Raw genomic sequence first — 7,351 nt, forward strand, 5'->3', positions numbered from 1 at the left:
CCAGGTCTCTACTGCTCAAATTGCCACCTTACCCTGGGGTAGATCTTTTCTGTGGTAGCAGAGACAGGGCTGAATGCTTGGAAGAGCTCTGCCAGACATGTTTGCTTCAGACTTACTTTGAAAGGACATCCTGGTGGTGACGGAGGAGCTGAATTCAACAGGCAGCCTCACCTGAGCCTCACAGCAAGTGGATGGTGCCCCTGAAGGAAAGCACAACAAAGTAAAAGGTACCTATGCCCTAAAAGTCCAAGTGTTTCTATCAAAAAAGTGATACTTATGTGAAGGGGAAAGTCCCACATCTCGCACTTACAGAAAATCGCTTTTTCTTAGGTTCAAAGAGAAAAGAAACAAACCAAAGCTGGACACCACATTTAGGTTTGAGGTTCAAGTGTTTTCAGGTTTGGTTCTTGTTTCAGGTTTTGGGGGCTTTTGCTTTTGTCTCTTTTCTCCTGAACTCCCCCTCCCACCTTCAACTGTCAACCTGACAGGTTTCTGGAATTGAGTCCTTTTGAGCTTTGCTTCCTGAAAGCCCTGGCTTTGCATTTCCCATGTTAACATCTCATTTGTGTGTACACTAGAGTGAGCTATGCCTGTGGATGCATCAGCAAGGACAAATACATGGCTATGTCTAAATCAGAAAATCAGGCAAAAAATAGTTGGTTTCGGCAAGAAAACCACTCCAGCATGAGGAGTGGCCGATCCACAGGTTGTCAGTACAGCCTTGCTGCAGATGGAGGTTTTGGAGGCTTTCTCTACTGATCTCTCTCCTGAGCACATGTACACTGAAGCCAGCTAGCACTTTTTAACACACATATGGGCACATTTTTTCAAAGGGTTGGAAAAAGAAGGGGCCCTGACAATGCCCTTCTGACCATAGAATTTCTTGTTGCAATGCAGGGACAAGCCTGGTAACAATATATAGGCACAAATGAAGCACAAGGAAAAAAGCTTCTTATTTTCTTACTGTTAGTCTTAGAAATAGATGTTTTGTTATTTCTTTTCTCTCTGTGTTTTTTTTTCTTTTATTTTTATTTTTTTCATTTTTTTTCTTCTTTTCTCTTCTTTTCTTTTTGATAGGTAGAGGATTTTTTTAATAGATCAGTTCAAACCATATCTGGTGTAAAAATTTCATCCCAGCAGAGCTAATGCCTTTAAAATGAAGCCTAACCACAACCAAAGCAGAGGATAGTGCCTAACAGTGCTGATTACAGGTAGTGCTCTCAGCTGTGCCTTTAACAGAGGTTGTTAATTCTGCTCTTTGGGCATTACTCCCATTGAAATCAGTGTTGCAGTTTATATACAAGTCTGTGTCAGAATGACAGTGACACCTACAAACACTGTGTTTGTCCATATGGAGAAATTGCAGGTAGGAAGCTGGGCTGCAGGATTGCAGCATGTTCATTAATTCTAATTAACTCCTCATTTACATGCTGTTAGTGGGCAGGGGGGTGTGATTTCCCTTACTTGACTCTCAAAGACAGGAGAAGTCCAAACACAATGGCTTGGGTGAAATTATATACGACAGTCTGAGCTGATTTCATGCCTGGCTTTTGCCAACAGAGATCTGTCCCTTCTCTCTGCCTGCAGTCCACCAGATCTCACTGCTGATGCTGGTGTTTGGGCTCATCTAACATCCCAGTAAGTTGATGCAACTCACAAAGATAGCCAAGAAAAGCAAGTTTATTGATGTTTTTTTCTTTGCTGGGTTAGTGTGTTGAATGAGATTCCAAGGGGGCACTGAGGGGTGAATGTTCCAGGATGAGGTTTGTCCCTCTCTCTGATCAACCATATGGAAGTAATTCTTGGTAATTTGGCAAGCCTGCATCTTAGAAACCAAGCACCATGTAGATCAGCTGTGGATTACTGAAATCTAAACAACATTCTGACAAGCAAAACCCATTTACAGGTTGACAGCCCTTAGTCGCATGAACATTAATTCCTCAAGTGGCCAGGACAAATGCCCAGCAGACCTCATGTAGAAGGCAGATCTGAAGAGCTGCTTCTCAAACATGCTGCTTCGTACCTTGATTCTTTCCTTTTACAGATGCATTTTCACATCCACAATTCATCATGTTGGCACATATGCTTAAACATTTACTTGCTTATGTTTGCACTGTTGTCAGTTTCTCATTGTCACTGTGGTTTTATGATTTGGATAGCTTGAACTTCCGTGGACCTCTGTGAAACCTCTAGGATTGAAGTCCTCAGATCTTGTCTCAATATGCTCCACTCTGAAGCCAGCTCAGAGCCTTATGCTTTTTTTCCCCATGAAATGCAAGGGCAAGCTCTGTTCCTCAGGTAAGAGCAGTCCCCTCCTGTCTGGGTAAGAACCAGATTGAAAATCATCTTCCCCATGATGCAGTCACTTGTGCCAAACAGCAAAATGCCTGATTAGGCAGGCTTTGCAGGGCCCCAGCTGTCCTCAGCTGCACTCTGGCACTGCTGATGGAGCAAGGATCACAGGTGCCTTGCCTGTGGGAGAAGCAAGGCTCCAAGATCCTCCTGAGGCAGGAGAACTGGGCAGTGACTGTGCTGTAAACACGCACCCTGGTGTACTACACAGAGCCCTCTGAGGTCAGGCAGGGCCCTTTTCAATGCATGCTCATTACTACATTTAAGTCTCTTCTGTGTAATAGCACAAAGAACAGAAAATACAGCTCAGCATGTGCTGCCAGGTACTGCATTTCAGTGGTGTCTACCTGATCACTCACCTGGTGCAGCAGCTAGTGCTGCTGTATGTGGTGCTGTGTTGTCCTTGCAGCAGAGAGGGTGGTCAGGAAGAGGCCACCTCAGCCAGAGTCGTACTCCCATGCTGACAGTGCTGCTGTGCCCTGCCAGCCTATGCTGCTTGTGAGAATAGATCAACAGCCCCCCTATTAGCCAGTAGAAACCTACAATGCAACCAGGACAAACAGTAATGTACAGCACAGTACAGCCAGTGACAAAGTCTGAGCCACCTATGTGCTGAAATAGCTGGTGTGAAGGTTAAAAAACAAAATCACTCTGTGTCTTCTTCACAGCCTGGTGCTGCCAGGGCTGCGACTCACTGGCAGTGAGAGCTGGCACAGCCATTGCAGGCAGCACAGCCTGATTTATTGAGGAGAACCAATGTATCTGATGCTTTGCCTCTGCACACTGGGGTGGAAACCATGGGACATCAGGTTTTCCTTTATGAGGAGGTGATCCACCTCTGCTGCAAGGGAAGAGCTTGCAGGATCTAGCCTGGAGAGTAGGAAGTGGATGAGGGAGTATGAGTGAATGAGGGAATGAGAGTGAGTGCCAGCTTGCATGCAATGAGGGAGATACGTCTTCATTTTTTCCTGTATGAACCATGAGAGCACACCGGGCTCTTCTGCATGGTGGTTACATAAACAGTGATGCCTCCAAACAGCAAAGCACTGAGTGGGTCACGTACAGCAGTTTGCTGTGAAGGTAATTGAAGAAGGTTAATCCCAGATTAGGGCAACTTCGTATTTGGCAAGAAGCCATGGTGCTTTAAGCAGTAAAAATCAAATATCCATGCAGTAATCTGGTTGAAGTTACACTTGCTAGACAATGTGGGTGCATTTTACATTGACTTGAATTCATTTCCCACATTTCCCCCTCTCTTGTTTCTAAGTTCAAAAGATTTGTTTATTTTGATTTGTCAGTCCTGATTTACTATGGCAGAGCAGACATAGTTCCTGTGCTTTCTAATGCACTGCATCACCAACACCCGTTACCTGTCTGTGCATGGCCAGTACAGTACCAGGCAGTGCTGCCTGCCCTAGGTGTTGCTGAACACTGGTCGCAGCTGGACACAGTGCTTGTGATACTTGTTTGGTCTGCAGCACACTTTGATAGCAGTGACACTGCCTAGGTCTTAGGACAGCCAAGTTTAGCTCTTCAGATTACTGAGATAAGGAATCTGGATTTGAATTCTGACATCTGTGGAGTGACAATAGGAAACAGAGTCTGTCTGCTAGCTTGGATGTTATCTGACTGCAAAGCTCTCAGCCCTCTGGAAAGCCTGCCACAGCATACAAGCCACTCTTGAAGGCCAGAAGTCCACTGGTCTCTGGAGCATGCATCACACTGGACAGGCTGCAGAACAATGGTGCTCCAAGCCCAGAGCACTGTATAGGGGCAAAGCCTGGCTCTGAACCCATCTCCCAGGTTTAAATTGGCTCCCACAAGGTCCAGTGGTGAATTCCTTGGGCCTAGGGTAGTGAAGGAGCACTACCTAGGGGATGATGCCTGGGGAGGGATTGCCTGAGAACTTTGGCAAAACACAAGGGGAGAACTGAGCCCAGCATGGTGACACCGGCTGAGGTTTCCTCCTTCAGTTGGCCTGAGCACCAGGACATGTAGAACGTCAAACCCTCCTTGAGGGGTCAAGGATATGAGAGGGGCAGGCTCCCTCCCGTGCTTGGAGGGGTTGGTACTGTCTGTCCTGCCATGATGAAATTAGATTGCACAAGTGAAACCTCCTCTTGTTTCCTGAAAGTCCTTTTATTTTCTTTAATATGAACAAACCATACTTGAGCCCTAATCTGTGCTGAGATGAAGCATTTAACTTCTTCAAATCTTGCCAGCTCTACAGTTTGAAGGTTGGGGGCATCTAGGGGGGAAAACAAGAAGTCTCTTGAGCTGTGGGGTTATTTTTATTTTCCTTTGTAAAATGAAAGTATTTTTCTGTGACCTGAAACTGTTGGATTTTCCTTTTTCTCCACAATTTTTTTTTTCTTAAGTTACTGACGTTGTGAGACGTTTGTTACTGACAGTTTGTGTGAATGGCTTAACTACTCGGGCCTGGGATCTCTTAGTAAGGCTGCCTTCTGCCCTTCTCTTGCATAAAAAAGAGGTGCCATTTACTTCCACTGATGAACAGATGAGTGCCATCAGCTCATTGCTCCATATACCTTGTATTCCACATGCTGCTATTGGGGCCATCACATGCTGACAGGATAAGGGAAAATGGCCTCAAATTGTGCCAGGGGAGGTTTGGACTGGATATCAGGGAAAAAATCTTCACTAGAAGAGTTGTGAAGCATTGGAACTGGCTGCCTAGGGAACTGGTGGAATCACTATCCCTGGAGGTTTTTAGAAGATGTGTAGATGTGGCTGTCAGGGACCTGGTGTGGTGGCAGACTTGGAAGTGCTGGTTAACAGTTGGAGTTGATGACCTGAAAGTTTTTTCCAACCTAAGGTTCTATGTCTCTATGAAAAAGCTTCCAAAAATGTTACTCTGCTTTGCAATGAGATCATTTCTCTGACAAAGATGTTTTTAGGGCACTTGAGCAACCATTTTTTTGGTGATGTACATCTCTGTAAACACATCTTGGATGCTTCCTATTCAACATGGACATTCCCATATTAAAAGCATACAGATGTGGGTTTAGTTCAAATTAACAGAGATGGGAATATCTATTCACATGAAAAACAATAAAAGGGATCCCAGTTCTGTAGGAGGGGCTATGGTTATGAATCTCCTTCAGAGAGCAGGTGCTGTGTTTTGGTTTGCAGTAGTTACTCAGCTCTGCCCTTTCTGGTATTTCTCTGAGATGTTTGCTTTCACCAATCACTAAATGATCAAAATAATGATGTTTGACTTTGCTGGAAGTGTGTTTCTTTTGGAAAAAGTTGGTGATGTCAGTGGGTCTACAGGAAAAATCTAGTAGTGACATATTTGAACAGCCTTCCATTTGAGTGTAGAGGATTTCTACCACAAGTGCTGATTATTAAAGTGAATTTACGTAGCACATAAACTGTGAAATTTCACTTGTCTTTTCTGCTTTTTTACTAATGTTTTTGTTGTGAAAGTAAAGGAAAAATGTGGTATTTGTGATGCTGTCACATCTTCCTCTTTTACACAATACTTATTTTTAGCAGAATTTAAAGACTTATTAAACCCAAGTTTCCCTCTTGCCACCGTTTAAGCTCAGAGGGTAACTCAGAACCACACAGCCCCTCTCTCACTCCCCTCTTCTTCCCTCCCTGCTCCCAGAGGGATGGGGAAGAGAATGGAAAGAATGTAACTCTCATGGTTTGAGATAAGAGCAGTCCACTAAGATCTAACACAAAACCACTACTGCTACCACGAATAATAATAAGATAAAGGAAATAACAAGGGGAGAGAATACAATTGCTCACCAACCAATACCCAGTTGAACTCAGGACAGCTCTTCAGGCTTCAGTGCTTCTTCTATCCATTTAAACCTGTTTCTGGAGCATATATAGGTGAAATGCTGAAGGCCTATTAGAAGAGCACAAGGAAGCTTATTCCTATGGGGATTTTGCTGTGAATGAGTGGGCTTATATTACCTACCATAGTGCTCAAAGAAAGAAGTCTTTGCTGAACTGTGACTTCAATATGTACAAGTCCTAAGGATGCATAATACCATAATACCATGAAGTAATGGTTTCCAAGAATCAAGAATGTGTGCTTAGGGAAGCTTTAAGTGATGGAAAAATTATGACCCCAGTCAAAGCAAAACAAAGCACTTAACCACTACACTCTTTGTTATTGCAGTGTTCTCATAATTGGGGAGCTCTCTGAAGGAGAAGATACTGAGAGCCAGGATACCTAGAAAAAGAGAAGGAGCTCTAACCGAGAATAGCATCTCGAGTGAGTTCAGCTATCCAGCTAAAATCTAGGCAGCTTTGATGAAGCAATCAGCTGCTCTGGTTTCCTCTGTGGGTAAGAAGGGGTTATGATGCCTCCTTGCTACAGAATGGGAACTGACGAGCTCCATCTGTTTCCCTGGGACCGCTCATCTAAAAGCAGGGTTAAACCTGGTGGAGCAAATGCAGATGTGGATGTAACATACTGGAATTTCATTTTAGTTGTAATATGGCAGAATGACAGAGATATATATAAAAAAAGAGCAGGCATGAATTTAAATGAATGTGAACAGCTATAACAGGGTTGCTAGTAAGAGTAACTCAATAATGATGCAGGATACATGATTAGACTAAGAGTAGAAAGTGCCCATCTGACTTGCAGAGAGACAGTACCTGCCTGAGATCTAGGACATTGACTTGGGGAAACAAGATACAAATGGCTGTAATGATATTAATGATAGTAATGATATTAATGTTAGTAATATAATGATAGTAATAATATTCTTTTCTTCTCTGAATACCATAAAGACACTTGTATGTAAACACATGGTCCTAGTGTCATCTGCATTTGCAGACCATTACAGTAGTCCTGTTAGAAAATGCACGGGTAGAGTACAAATGAGCAGGATTTAAATCAGAGCCCAAATCACAAAACACGTGGACTAGAAAACCCACAATGGAGATATACATAGTCTCAGTTTGACTCAATAGCAAACTATTCTCTGCCACATCATATAGAATGAATTTC

The sequence above is a fragment of the Melopsittacus undulatus genome, chromosome 2 (assembly GCF_012275295.1).
Source record: "Melopsittacus undulatus isolate bMelUnd1 chromosome 2, bMelUnd1.mat.Z, whole genome shotgun sequence".
NCBI lineage: Eukaryota > Metazoa > Chordata > Aves > Psittaciformes > Psittaculidae > Melopsittacus > Melopsittacus undulatus.